General features: G+C 38.6%; 1 pseudogene; it reads right to left on the reverse strand.

Moving 5' to 3' along the window:
- Positions 1-776: 776 nt before the first annotated feature.
- LOC114702831 lies at positions 777-1,732 on the reverse strand (annotated as a pseudogene).
- Between the last annotated feature and the right edge of the window lie 12,216 nt (positions 1,733-13,948).

The following is a 13,948-nucleotide window of genomic DNA, read 5'->3' on the forward strand; positions in this document are numbered from 1 at the left end:
GGGAAGAATTTGATGGAGACATCTTGTTTAGACCTGTGTGTTCCAAGGTCTCTCTCTGTATATGTAATGTTTGGCTGTGAGTCTCTGTATTTGTTCCCATCTATTACAAGACGAAGCATCTCTGATGATGGCCAAGTAAGGCACTGATCTGTGAACATAGCAGAATATCACTAGGAGTCATTTTATTGATACTTTTTTTTAGACCAGTAGTGTTTGGTTTTACCCTAGGTCTTTGGGCTATCTAGTCTCTGGTTCTTGGTCACCCCAGCAGTGTTGTGTATGGGTTCCATCTCATGGAGTGAGCCTTAAGTCACAGCAGACATTGGCTCCCACAAGTTCTGGGCCCCCATTGTCCTAGTGTACTTTGCAGGCAGGACAGATCAAAAGTTTTGTGATAGAGTTGGTGTTTCCATTACACTTTTAGAAGCGTGTAGAGTACTTTTCTGTGTCAAAGACACCAGAACATGGGGGTAAAGGTTCAATGTAGGTACCAGCTCAACCTCCCCATGTTCAATGAGTCATGTGATGTACCCCATTTTTAATTGGTTGTTTCTTTTTTTTCTGAACAAGTAAACTTTAAATTGAAAAAAAATTATACACAACTTCAGATTCATGCTAAGCTCTCCAACTTGGCCTTTTCCAGACGAATCAGTTTTCCACTGAATTCAAACAAACTGAAGATCTGTCTGCAGTGGATATAGAACCCAGTCCCTTTCACAGGCAAATACTACTCAGGCTTAAACAATGTCCGTGACTTGAGTGACTAAGCATGAGGTTCAGAATGCCAGTTTCTTTATTAGCAGATACACTCTGGAATCCACCTCAAATTCATGTAGGGGGTTGGCATTGCCCTGAAGCCTCATGAGCAAGCCCCCACAGGACACATATGCAGATAGGCCTGTTCCTACTTCAGTAGAGAGGTATTGTCCCCCCTCAGCCCTGTACACTTCCCCACACATTACGTGCTTAAACTGGTCAGCCCTAGAAGGCCTATCACCTCAGGGGTGGTAATCACCATTGTCTTAGTTAGGGTTTATATTACTGTGAAGAGGCACCATAACCATGACAACTCTTATAAAGGAAAAATAATTAATTGGAGTAGTTTACATTTTCAGAGGTTTAGTCCATTATCATCATGCTGTGGCATGGTGGCATGTAGGAAGACTTGGTGCTGGAGAAGTAGCCAAGTGTCCTACATCTTGACTTTCAGGCAACAGGAAGTGAACTAAGACACTGGGTATGGTTCGAGCATATATGAGACCCCCAAAGCCCACTTCTACAGTGACACACTTCCTCTAACAAGACCACACCTACTCCAATAAAGTCACACCTCCTAATAGTGCCATTCCTTTCGGGGTCATTTTCTTTCAAACCACCACAACCATCACCCAAAGTATCATCTTCATACAAGGTACTAGTTTTGACCAATTGGAACTTGTCACTTAAGTCTACAGGGTAAATCTGAACATTGACATCTGAGTTAGGTCCTTCCTGAAAGATTCATATTCACAGTTCTGTCGAGATAATCAAATTTCTTGTCTTCTGGGTCAATGTCTTTCACATAAAAAATCTCCTCGAACAGGATGTCCACCACGGTGAGGGGCACAAAAGTTGCAGAGGTGCTGAGTGCACGGCCACCACTTGGGTTATTTGTCTTCTTGATATCTAGTTTTTCAGGATCTTTATATATTTTGGCTATAAGCTCTCTATTTAATGTGTACTTGGTAACCATCTTTTCCTATTCTGTAGGCTGCTGCTTTGTTTGAATGACAACATCCTTCACCATGCAGAAACTTCTCAGTTTCATGCGGTTCTGATTAATAATTGTCGATCCTGTGTTCTTCTGTTCAGAAAGTCTTTTCCTGTGCTAATGAGTTCAAGGCTATTTTCCACTTTATCTTCTGCCAGATTCAGTGTATCCAGTTTTATGTTGAAGTGTTTGCTCCATTCGGAGTTGAGTTTTGTGCAGGATGATAAGTATGAATCTATTTACATTCTTCTACATGTAGCCATTCAGTTTGACATGTACCATTTGTTGAAGATGCTGTCTTTATTACAATGTGTGTTTCTGGCTTCTTTACCAAAAATTGAGTGTCCATAAGTGTGTAGATTTTTATCTGTGTCTTCATTTTGATGCTATTGATCAACATGTCTGTTTTTTTGCTAATACCACACTGTTTTATTACTATAGTTCTGTAAATACAACTTGAAATCTGGATTGTGAGGCTGCTAGCAGTTCTTTTATGATTCAGGACTGTTTTATCTATCCTGTGTTTTTTTTGTTTGTTTGTTTTCATGTTTCCATATGAAGCTGAGAATTGTCCTTTCAAGATCTGTGAAGAATTGTGTTAGAATTTTGATGGAAATGGCATTGAATCTGTAGATTGCCATTTTTATTATGTTAATCCTACTGATCCATGAGCCTGGGAGATCTTTCCATCTTCTGATATCTTCCTCAATTTATTTTTATCATATACGTCTTTCACTTACTTGTTTAGAGTTATTCTAAGATATTTTATATTATTTGGGGATATTGTGAAAGATGTTGTTTCCCTGATTTCTCCCTCAGTCCATTTGTCATTTGTATATAGGAGGGCTACTGATTTTTGTGAGTTGATTTTATATCCAGCTACTTTGCTGAAAGGGTTTATCAGCTGTAGGAGTTCATGGGTGGAATTTTTAGGATCACTTATGTATGCTATCATATCATCTGCAAATAAAAATAATTTGACTTCTTCCTTTCCAATTTGTATCCTCTTGATCTCCTTCAGTTGTCTTATTGCTCTAGCTATGACTTCAAGTACCATATTGAATAGGTATGGAGAGAGTGGACAACCTTGTTCCCGATTTTAGTGGAATTGCTTTGAACTTATCTTCATTTATGTTGATGGTGGCTACAGGCTTGCTGTAAACTGCCTTTATTATGTTGATGTATGTCCCCTTTATGCCTAATCTCTCCAGAACTTTTATCATGAAGGGGTGTTGGGTTTTGTCAAAGGCCTTCTCTGAAGCTAATGAGATGATCAAGTGTTTTTTTTTTCAATTTGTTTACATGAGGAATTACATTTATTGATTTACATGTGTTGAACCATGTAAATGAATCCTACTTATTATAATGGATGACCTTTTTGATGTGTTACTGGATTTGGTTTGCAAATATTTTATCGAATATTTTCACATCTATATTCATAAGGGAAATAAATCAGTCTGTAATTCTCTTTCTTTGTTGGGTCTTTATGTAGTTTGGGAATCTGGTTAACTATGGCTTCAAAAAATGAATTGAGCAATGTTCCTTCTGTTTTTATTGTGTGGAATAATTTGAGGAGTATTGGCATTAACTCTTCTTTGAAAGCGTGGTAGAATTCTGTGCTAAAACCATCTAGCCCTGGGCTTTTTTAGGTTGAGAGACTGTTAATGACTGATTCTGTTTCACTAGATAGCGTTATATGTGGTGATATATTGCTTGTAATCTAGGAAATAAAAGCTTGCCTGATGATCAGAAGACAGAGCTAGCCATAGAGTTAGCCATAGATGTCAGGCAGTAGTGGTGCATACCTTTAATACTAGCACTCAGGAGGCAGAGGCAGAGATCTGTCTGGATCTCTATGAGTTCAAGGACATGCTGGCCTACACAAGATTAATCCAGTCTAAAAGAGAAACAGCCAGGCAGTGGTGGCACACACCTTTAACTCCAGCACTTGGGATCACACACCTTTAATCCCAGCCCTGGGAAGGTTGAGACAGGAAGTGATATGACTGTGCAGAGAAAGGAATATAAGGCAGGAGAAGACAGGAACTCAGGTCCTTTCAGGCTCTTGCTGGCTGAGGAGTTGGTGAAGCAAGAGGTGGCTGCTCTGCTTCTCTGATCTTTGAGTCATCACCCTGATACCTGGCTCTAGGTTTTTATTAAGACCAATTAGGATTCATGAAACAGTTATAGATCTATCTAAGTTGCTTATCTGATCTTGATTTAACTTTGCTAAGTGGAACCTATAGAAGAAATTATCCATTTCTTTTAGATTTTCCAATTATGTGCAGTAAAGGTTCTTAAAGTATGTCCTTAATGATTCTTTGGATTTCCTTGATATCTGTTGTTATGCCTGTTGTTATGTGCCCCTTTTCATTTCTGATTTTATTAATTTTGATATTCTTTCTTTTATTTGGATAAGGGTTTGTTTATCTTACTGATTTTTTCACAGTGAACAAATTCTTTTATTGATTCTTTTACTGTTTTACTCTTTCTTTCTACTTTATTGATTTCAGCCCTGAGTTTGATTATGTTTTGCCTTCTACTCCTTTTGAGTTTCTTCTTTTTGTTCTAGAGCTTTCAGCTGTGCTATTAAGTTGCTAGCATAAGTTTTTTTTAATATTAGCACCTAGTGCTATGAATTTGCCTCTTTGAACTGCTTTCATTGTGTCCCATAAGTTTGTGTATGCTGTGTATTTATTTTCATTCAATTCTAGAAAGTCTTTAATTTCTTTTGCAATTTTTGTCTTGACCTATTTTTCAAAGTAGAGAGTTGTTCAGTTTCCATGAGTTTGTAAGCTTTCTGTTTCTTTTGCTGATATCCAGCTTCAATTTGTGGTGGTCAAATAGGAAGAAAGTTGTTATTTCAATTTTCTTGTATCTATTGAGACTTACTTTGTGGCCAAATATGTGGTCAACTTTAGAGAAAATTCCATAAGGTGTTGAGAAGGTATATTCTTTTGTGTTTGGGTGAAACATTCTGTAAATATCGGTTAGGTCCATTTGGTTTATAGTGTCTGTTAACTCCAGCATTTCTCTGTTTATTTTTTGTCTGGATGACCCATCCATTGGTGGGAGCGTGATATTGAAGTTTCCCACTATCAGTTTGGAGGGTCAATATGTGATGTAAGGTAGTGGTATTTCTTTTACAAACATGGGTGCCCTTGGGTTTGGTGAATAGATGTTAAGAATTGCAGTGTTCTCTCGGTGAATTATCCTTTGGTGAGTATATAGTGTCCTTTCCTATCTCCTCTGATTAGTTTTGATTTGAAGTCTATTTTTCAGATATTAAAATGCCTACACTGGCTTGCTTCTTAGGTATATGTACTTGGAATATCTTTTTCAATCTTTTTTCTCTGGGGCAATATCTATTCTTTATATTACAGTCTGTTTCTTGGAATCAGCCAAAGGATGGATCCTATTTCAACATCTATTCCGTTAGTCTCTGTCTTTTTATTGGTGAATTGAGATCATTGTTGTTGAGAGATATCAATGAGCAGTGTTTATTTTTTTCTTGCTATTGTTGTTGTTGTTGTTGTTGGTGGTGGTGGTGATGGTGGTGGTGTGTATGTGTGTGCTTCCCTTCTTTTGATTTTGCTGGTTTGCTGGTCTGAGATTATTAGTATTTGTTCCCTGTCTTTTCTTAGGTGTAATTAACCTCTTTAGGTTGGAATGTTCCTTTAATACCTTCTATAGGGCTGGATTTGTGGATAGATATTGCTTAAATTTGACTTTATCATAGAATATCTCGTTTTCTCCATCTATGGTAATTGAAAGTTTTGCTGGGTGTAGTATTCTGGGCTGGCATCTATGGTCTCTTAGAGTTTGCAGCACATCTGTCCAGGCCCTTCTGGCTTTTCCAGTCTCCACTGAGAAGGCAAGTATAATTCTAACAGGTCTACCTTTATATATTACTTGGTATTTTACCCATGTAGCTTTTAACAGTTTTTCTTTTTGTACACTTAATGTTTTGATTATTATATGCTAAGGGGATTTCTTTTCTGTTCCAATCTATTTGTTGTTCTGTATGCTTCTTGTACCTTGGTAGCCATCTACTTCTTTGATTAGGAAATATTTTATGATTTTGTTGAAAACATTTTCTGTGTCTTTGACCTGGGTTTCTTCTCCTTCCTGTATTCCTATTATTCTTAGATTGGTTCTTCTCAAATTGTCCCACATTTCCTGAATGTTTTGTATCAGAATTTTTTTAGATTTAACATTTTCTTTGACATATCCACTGTCTTCAATGTCTGAGATTCTCTCTTCCATCTCGTATATCCTGTTGGTGGAGCTTGCCTCTGCAGTTCCTGTTTGAGTTCCTAAAATTTTCATTTCTGGATTTCCCTCAGTTTGGGTTTTCTTTATTGATTCTATTTCAACTTTCAGGTGTTGAATGACTTTATTCATTTCTTTCCCCCTGTCTTTTTGTGTTTTCATAGATTTCTTTATGGGATGTATTCATTTCTTCCTTAAGGATCTCTATCATATCCATAAAGGCTGTTTGTTTTAAGGTCATTTTTTGTGCTTCAGCTATCCTGGAATATTCAGGGCCTGCTGTGGTAGGGTTGCTGGGCTCTGGTTGAGACATGTTATCCTGCCTGTTACTGATTGTGTTTTTACTCAGGAGTTTAGGCATCTGGGATTGGGATGATATCTAGGTGCCTGATATTTGGCTTTATCTTTGTTAGGTGTTCTTTGGTTTCTGTTTCCTTTCTGGATTTTAGGAGAGTGTGGTGGATGTGTGTTTCCTGATAGGAAATTTTCTGTGGATTTGATAAGTATTGCCATTGGGGGTTCCATGTAATAAGTGTTTCTGGGTCTGACACTTTGGAATGGGGATAGGATGGGGGCAGTGAGGGGGTTCACAGGAGGGAGAAAAGAAGAGTGTTCCACCAGGACCCACTTAGTCCCCTGGGAATGGAGGAGAGACCACAGCAGAAGGTCTGCTATAAAGATAAGGATGAGACTGGATGATTGCCTTGGAGGAATGGAGGGGGAAGTGAAGATCTGCAGTGAAGATCTGAAGCCTGCCTGCTTCCCTGTCCCAGTGGCCTATGGTTTCCCGGGTGTGCCTGCTGGAGTTGAGGCCTGGGACAGAGCAATGGGTGGGGGAGAGGGAGGTTAGGAGGGGAGGATCTATGGGATTCACTGGAGATGGGGGTAGGGATACTGCAGAGCTCTGTTGCAGAGCTGGGGGTGAGACTAGGGATTGGATCTGGAGTAGAAGGAGAGGTAACGATGGTGCCCCCCCACAGGAGTCTCCTTACACATTTTAATATCATCCCTTGTTATGTGCTTTTGGAATCTTGACAGTAATATTATGAAAACCTTTTTCCTTTTAATGCCTATTTGAGTTTCTAAATACCTCTTGTGTTAAGATTTCCATTTCTTTTATTATCTGAGTAATTTTCTGCTACAATTCATTGGATACATTTTCTGTGTTCTTCATTGTTTTGTCGTCCTTTGATTTACCATTCACTTTTATTTTCTCTCTATTTCTCTCATGCTAATTGCTAGTCAAGTTCTGCTTGTATTCTTTCTCCTCTCATGATTAATAAGTAATATCTAAGTGTGCTCCATGCTTCTCTGTACTGACAAATCCTGTGTCTGGTGCTGCACAGGCTCTCTGTGCAAATCAGAGTGGTATTGAGGTAATAGAAAGCAATACTACATTGAAAGGGATATTATTTGTACCATGCTGTCTTTAGATTAATATCAAAAAGACCCCCCTTTACAAGGCTCATTTTCCCTTTTGACTCTTCTGGTGATGTTATCCTTATCCCAATTCATCAGTTGTACTCTGTATTTGCTCTTGACATATTGATAGACATATATCTGCCAGCTCACTTTCTTGGTCCTAACTAGTGTTGTCACTGATATTTGTGGTGATCTGATTTCTCAATTTCTACCCCAAATCAATCTAAAAAGTAAAGTGACCTGTAATCTTCCACAAAGAAAAGTGACCTATAATCTTCCGTTGTTTTGTGATCTCGTCACTGTCCAAGGAAAGTAGAAACAGGACCAGAAGCAGACATGTATGCCATATTCCACATTCAATAGATTTCTTTCTTTCTTTCTTTTTTTTTTTTTTGGTTTTTTGAGACAGGGTTTCTTTGTGTAGCTTTGCGCTTTTCCTGGAGCTCACTTGGTAGACCAGGCTGGCCTCGAACTCACAGAGATCCACCTGCCTCTGCCTCCCGAGTGCTGGGATTAAAGGCGTGCGCCACCACCGCCCAATAGATTTCTATATTATACTTCACCCAGGGTCTTTCTAGGAGATAAGAAAAGCTGCAAAACAAAGCATTAAGCACACTGGAGACCCAGGATAAGAACAGTGGGCAAAGAGGACTTTTATAGATTAAAAGAAGTATTTATTTTTGTTATTTCATTGTACAATTCTCAAGAGTGAGCGATGCAAAAGAAAACCATTATTTTTACAGTGTCAAAAGGTTAACCATGCCTGCACGATTTCCTAACTTTCTATATTCCTATGATCTAATGTTTTGCCTTATCAGCTACAATCCTATCCTGTGCATCTCAGGCACTACTGGACAATCTCAGATAAATTATTTTGAAGATAATACTTCAGAACTCACCAAAAGCACATTTATGAAGTTGAAAAGACAATAATGTGATTTTTGCTTTGAGAAGTCCGTACATATACTTGGGCATGCATGTCTTACTCTTTTCCTGCATGAGTTTCTCTTTCTAATAAAATCCCCTGTACTCAAATCTGTGAGTAAAACCCCTTTTAGGAAACTCCAACTCTGCTCATACTGAAATTCCTTTTTGCAATCAATGTAAGGATCTGTCTTCACTTTAAAGATGTTGGAAAATAACTCCTTGGGCTGCTGTAGGCAGTATCATGAAGCTGCATGAGCTGTCAGCATGAGCTGCCCTAGCCAATAAACATAGTAGATCCTATTTACCAGAGCCAAAAAATCTGGGTGTCATTTAGATTACTAAGATATGCCCTTTTGATGTGCCTTTTTTTCTGTAAACTATGCCGAAGCCAACTGATTTCCTCTCGTTGCTCTGCCCTTTCCCCCACTCTGCGGGTCTTATCTTTTGACAGTCTCTTCCTTCTGCCAGACTGAGCCATGAAGTCTGAGAATGTAATGATGCTTGGTTGGGAGAAGCCAGCCTACTTCAATAGGAAATCTGAACTTGGGTGAACATTGGGTTTTGAGGGTGATAACACTTCGTGGTGACAAGAAGTCAGATGCCGTGTGGCTGTGAAAGAGCACTTATCACAGGACAAGACCCAAGCTCTCAGTGGATTTTATTTTTGTTTTGTTTTATTTTTGAGACAGGATCACACTGTGTAACCCAGGCCATCTAACAATGTTGGCATTAAATGTGTATACCATTATATCCAGCCATAAGTGGATATTTTAAAGGCACTCCTTCTCCAGATGGATTTAACAATCTGCCTTAGAACCAAGAGAGTAGAAGTCTGGAGAGAGGTCAGTGGGGCAAGGGCTAACAAACCAACCTGGATTGTGGTCTCTAAGTTTCCTTTTTTTCTGACTTGGAGTCATACGAACCTCCCAGCCATTAGCACAGTCTCTAGAACTGTCCTGTCACCTCTGTACTTTCCAAGGGCTACTGGGAGCTCACTGGCTAGAAATGAATGACCTTTAACCACAGCAGGAATGATGTATTATGTGTTAAATTTTCCAGAAAATGATAAAGGAGGGACCAAGACTCTCAGAGGGACAACCGCTGAATGGCTGGGCCACAGCATGTGTGTGTGGACTGATTTGTCTTCCCTTGAGTGGGATGTGTGTGGAGGCTTGATGATATGTGAATGCAGATATCAGAAGCAGCAGCAGTGGAAGGGCTTATTTCTCGAGGTTAGGAGGTAAGGTTGGAATTGTAATCTAAACGTGTAGGATCAAAGATGATGCCAGGAATATATATTATTATATAGACTGGCCAACCACTAGGTTGTCAATACACAACCACTGGAACTTATAGAATAAACATTGTAAGCATATATCTCTCAAATGGTGTGATTCAAGAATGTGATGTTAATTTTGGTGATAAAAATACCTCAGTGGAGAGAAAATATAAGTTGAGAATCAATCTTGATCAGATTGGTAAGTATTTGGAATATAACTCTTTTCAGATAAGAAACTCAGTGGAAGTGGAGAATCAAGTAAGTGTGGGTAACTCCTACCTGCACAGTCCCTGTTAAACTGTAAAGGAGAAGCTGCGATCGCTCTGATTTACTTCTTTTTATCTTGGAGTACTTGGTTAATATTTGAAAAATATTGCAAATGGATAATCTCAAATACCATTTTCACATTGGAACAAAACATTGCAGAGAGCCAAGCATATTAATGGAACAGGAATCACAAGTGTTCATCCCAGTGTGAAACAGATCACTGACTTTATGAACTTCCATGTCCTCTCTCCCAAATTGTTTCAAAGATTATCCAGCTACCCTGGAAATAAAGAACAAAGAAGTCACAGCAGAAACAACACCCTAGTTTTAAAACGATGGATAAACCTGAGATAGTAGTACATTAAGCGTGAATGACATATTCCTAGGTGGTACACAAAAATCCAAATATATGGACCCTGCCGTGTCAGCACATCAGCTTTGCACAAGGCAACTTTTATTCAAGGTCTAGCACTGTAGATACTTTTTTATCCGTATAACAACCATGTCTGACTGAGACTCTAGGTGGATGCTGAAAAGACCTGTGTTTCTCTCACATGGCTAAAAACATAGTTCTGCATGACCTACAAATGACTAAAATATTCTAACTCAGAAAAAGATATGCATGTAAGAAAAATGAAAATATTTATTCTATTCCAGTCTTGGGAAATGAAAATGCTGGCCTCAGAACAAAGGGCTGAAATGAATAATTCTAAAAGCTGTTGTCCTGTTGACTGATAGGAGATGGCAAACTGAGTAAGTTAGGAAAATAGAGCTACTGTTAGTTGCTATGACAAGCAAGAGATATGTTGAACTTAAAACAGGGAAGAAAAACTATCATGGGAGAAATGAGCATACTGTTGCTGAAACAGTTTTACCAGCCAGTGAACCTCTTGCTATAAAGGACAAGGAAGGCTTTGGCATCTCTGTTTCAGGAAGCAGAACTTACATCATTTTGAGATTGTTAGTCCACACTCACAGGAAGAACAACTATTGTAATGAGTGCTTTGTTCATTTAAAGCTTTTTCTCCACAAACTGAACAACAAAAACACTCTAAAACTCACACCATCAGTAATAAATGCCAGAATCATACGCCATCTCAACAGAGATTAGAACAAATCATTCAAGTATGGGGAAACTGGGACAACATCAAAGAAGGCTTTGGAGTTCCAGTGTTTATCTCCCACAATCTCAAACTGAGTCTATGAATCAAAGGGCCTACAGTTTCCCCCTGAAAGATAAGAAGTAAAGATTTGAATTAATAATTCACTCAATGAACATTCCGATAGAAGTGTACAGATATACAGTTACATGTGTGACTGCTTTTAGTGTCCATGGTAATCTGATTTTGGAAACTGTCCAAATTTATCAGTAAGAATTTGCTAAATAAATTGTTCTATCCATACACTGAAATACTACATAAAGAGAAAACAGCATTAAAATTTACAAATGTCAAAATTGCCTTGAAGAAAGCAAGTTACATAAGAGGATATATTGGATTTTTGTAAATTTCTGTATATAAACAAATATACATGAATATGATTTATAGATATACTTACATGTTATTATATGTGTGTGTGTGTGTGTGTGTGTGTGTGTACTGTTTTTTCCTTAGTATATCTATGTCTACATACACATACGATGGTTGAGACTACACCTAAAGAGTTTAGGATCATTTGATACCTAGGAATTGTATTGGAGTTGTATTGCCTAATCTTGAACAGAGTATTGATGAACTTCATTCTACTAATAATATAAGAAGCATATTGACTCTGGTGTGATTGTTTTGTTCAAGTCATAAAGCTACAGCAACTCAAGACAGCATATAACTCACAGGGAATATGCCAGGTTTAATGTCTGAATCTGACATAAGGACATAGGAGGCAAGCCTTACGCTCAATATGAATGAGGCAGAAAAATTCCTTCCAGTTTATGGTTGGTGAAAAGCTTAGCTGGATTTTCACATTGTGGACAGCTGTGGCAATACTGTGACCACATTCAGTGGTTGGAAAGAAAGCTGCCAAGATCCAAGTAAGTGGAAGCAGGAAGAGAGAAAGACAGTCCTGATAGGAATAGTTTGTACATGAATAGTTCACACATGAATAGTTGTCCTTGTATTCAGTGTAGCAGTTTCCTTGTTGCCTTTGAGCTTCCACCCAGCCTCAGGACTACTTCAAAAAGCTTACCTTGTGCTCACTTCTAGGATGAAATAGACAGGAGCGTACAGTGTCGGCTTCACAGCAGTCTCCTATGGGGGACAGTTCTTCCTAGAGGCGATGATTTTATGTGAATTAGCTCCGTCAGAAACAGGAGCATACTAAAAGTCTACAGCAGAGAAAGCCTTCTCATTAGTGCAGATCAGTATAATAAAATCAAAGATAAATAATCAAAAGTCGCTATGAGAAGCCCAAACCACTTTAGTTACCGGTACGTGCCTTAAGACACAGCTCAGTGAGATAGTACATAATTGCATGTGGAATATTGCGGTAAATTTGTCTTCCAGGCCGACGACTCCAGTTGTGACTGCCCTCCCCAATTCTGCACCTTTGGAAGACACATTTCTTCCTATTTCCATTCCACTTAAAGACATCAATTTTCATTACTTCTATAGAGTATGAACTCTCTAAGTCATCGTTGAAAGACAGATGTGAATTCTGTCTACTCTCACCAACTTCTGTCTTTGCTTATGTGCTGTTGTGTTTTTTTGTTCTGTTTTCACTTTTCTTGTCAAAGGATCTAAGCCTGCACTCATCACTAATATTTTCTTTGTCAAGACCTATCATTTTGGCAGTTAGACATTTCTTCTAGAGTATGGCAAATCGATCACTAAGATTCCTCAGACCCCTCATGATTCATTCAGTGAGAAAGAAGAAATGGAGGAGAGATCTCCAGTTAGGTACCTTCTAAACACACACACACACACTCACACACACACACACTCACACACACACACACACACACTCACACTAAAAAAAACCCCACAGTAACAAGGGAAATGCAGAAACCAGTCAGGTGTCATGATGTATGGTAGTAACTCTAGGCCTACAGAAGCTGAAGGAGGACGGTCACAAGTGTGCAGACAGTCTGGGCTACATGGAAGGGTTCTGTGCTGTAAAAAAAAAAAAAAATTCAAAGAGAAACAATGTGAAGAGAAGAGAATAAGAAAAATACACAAACCAATCAACCAAAACAAACAGCTAGCACCCCAGGCAACATTTATTTTATTTTACTCTTGTTTCAGTTAGTGGCATTTTAAACTGTAAAATATAATTCAATGGGGTAAAATTGTAAACAATTAATTGATTTGATTCCCTCTTTTTCTTGGAGACAAAAGAATTGTGCGAGCATTCTGTGAAAACATTTGAAAGAATGTACTAACTTGTCTAGTTTATAACTGATCATTTGAGTTTATGTGAGGCTGATGTTCTACCCAGGAGCTGATGCTCTTACTTCTCTTTCAGCTATACTGAACAGGGAATTATTTCCTGGATATTTGTATCATATCTAATGTCCCCACAATATGATCAAAAAGAATCAATTAAACTGCTTTGTCTGGTTGCCTACAGAGAATTCTGAGGCAGATATTATTAGATACTTGTTCACAGGACAAACTGTTCACATTTCCAGTGTCTACCTATAATTGTTATGGACAGATATGCCCGTCAGCTCACTTCACATTGCTCCTTCACAGTTCATGGCACTGGACTATTAATGCGACTGGAGTTTGTAGGGTGAAAGCTCTGGCTCCTAGTTTTCCAACAACTAGGCTCTTGCCCAATAAACGCATTCAAGAGACAAATAATGGTGAAAAGTCAGAGGAAGCGGACTTAAACATGGCCACAGTGGAAGGTACAAATAAAGAGCTTCAGTGCACCCCAAGTCCACAATTGGGTACTGGCAGGAACTTTAGGTTTATGAGAGGAAGAATTGGCAGTAGGGAGCAAGCAGTCTTGGTTAAAGAATGGTCTGGTTGATCATTATCTCAGTTCTGGTTTTGCAAGATGGTACAAAGAAGTCCTTATTGCTCAAAGGA

This window comes from Peromyscus leucopus, chromosome X (assembly GCF_004664715.2).
Source record: "Peromyscus leucopus breed LL Stock chromosome X, UCI_PerLeu_2.1, whole genome shotgun sequence".
NCBI lineage: Eukaryota > Metazoa > Chordata > Mammalia > Rodentia > Cricetidae > Peromyscus > Peromyscus leucopus.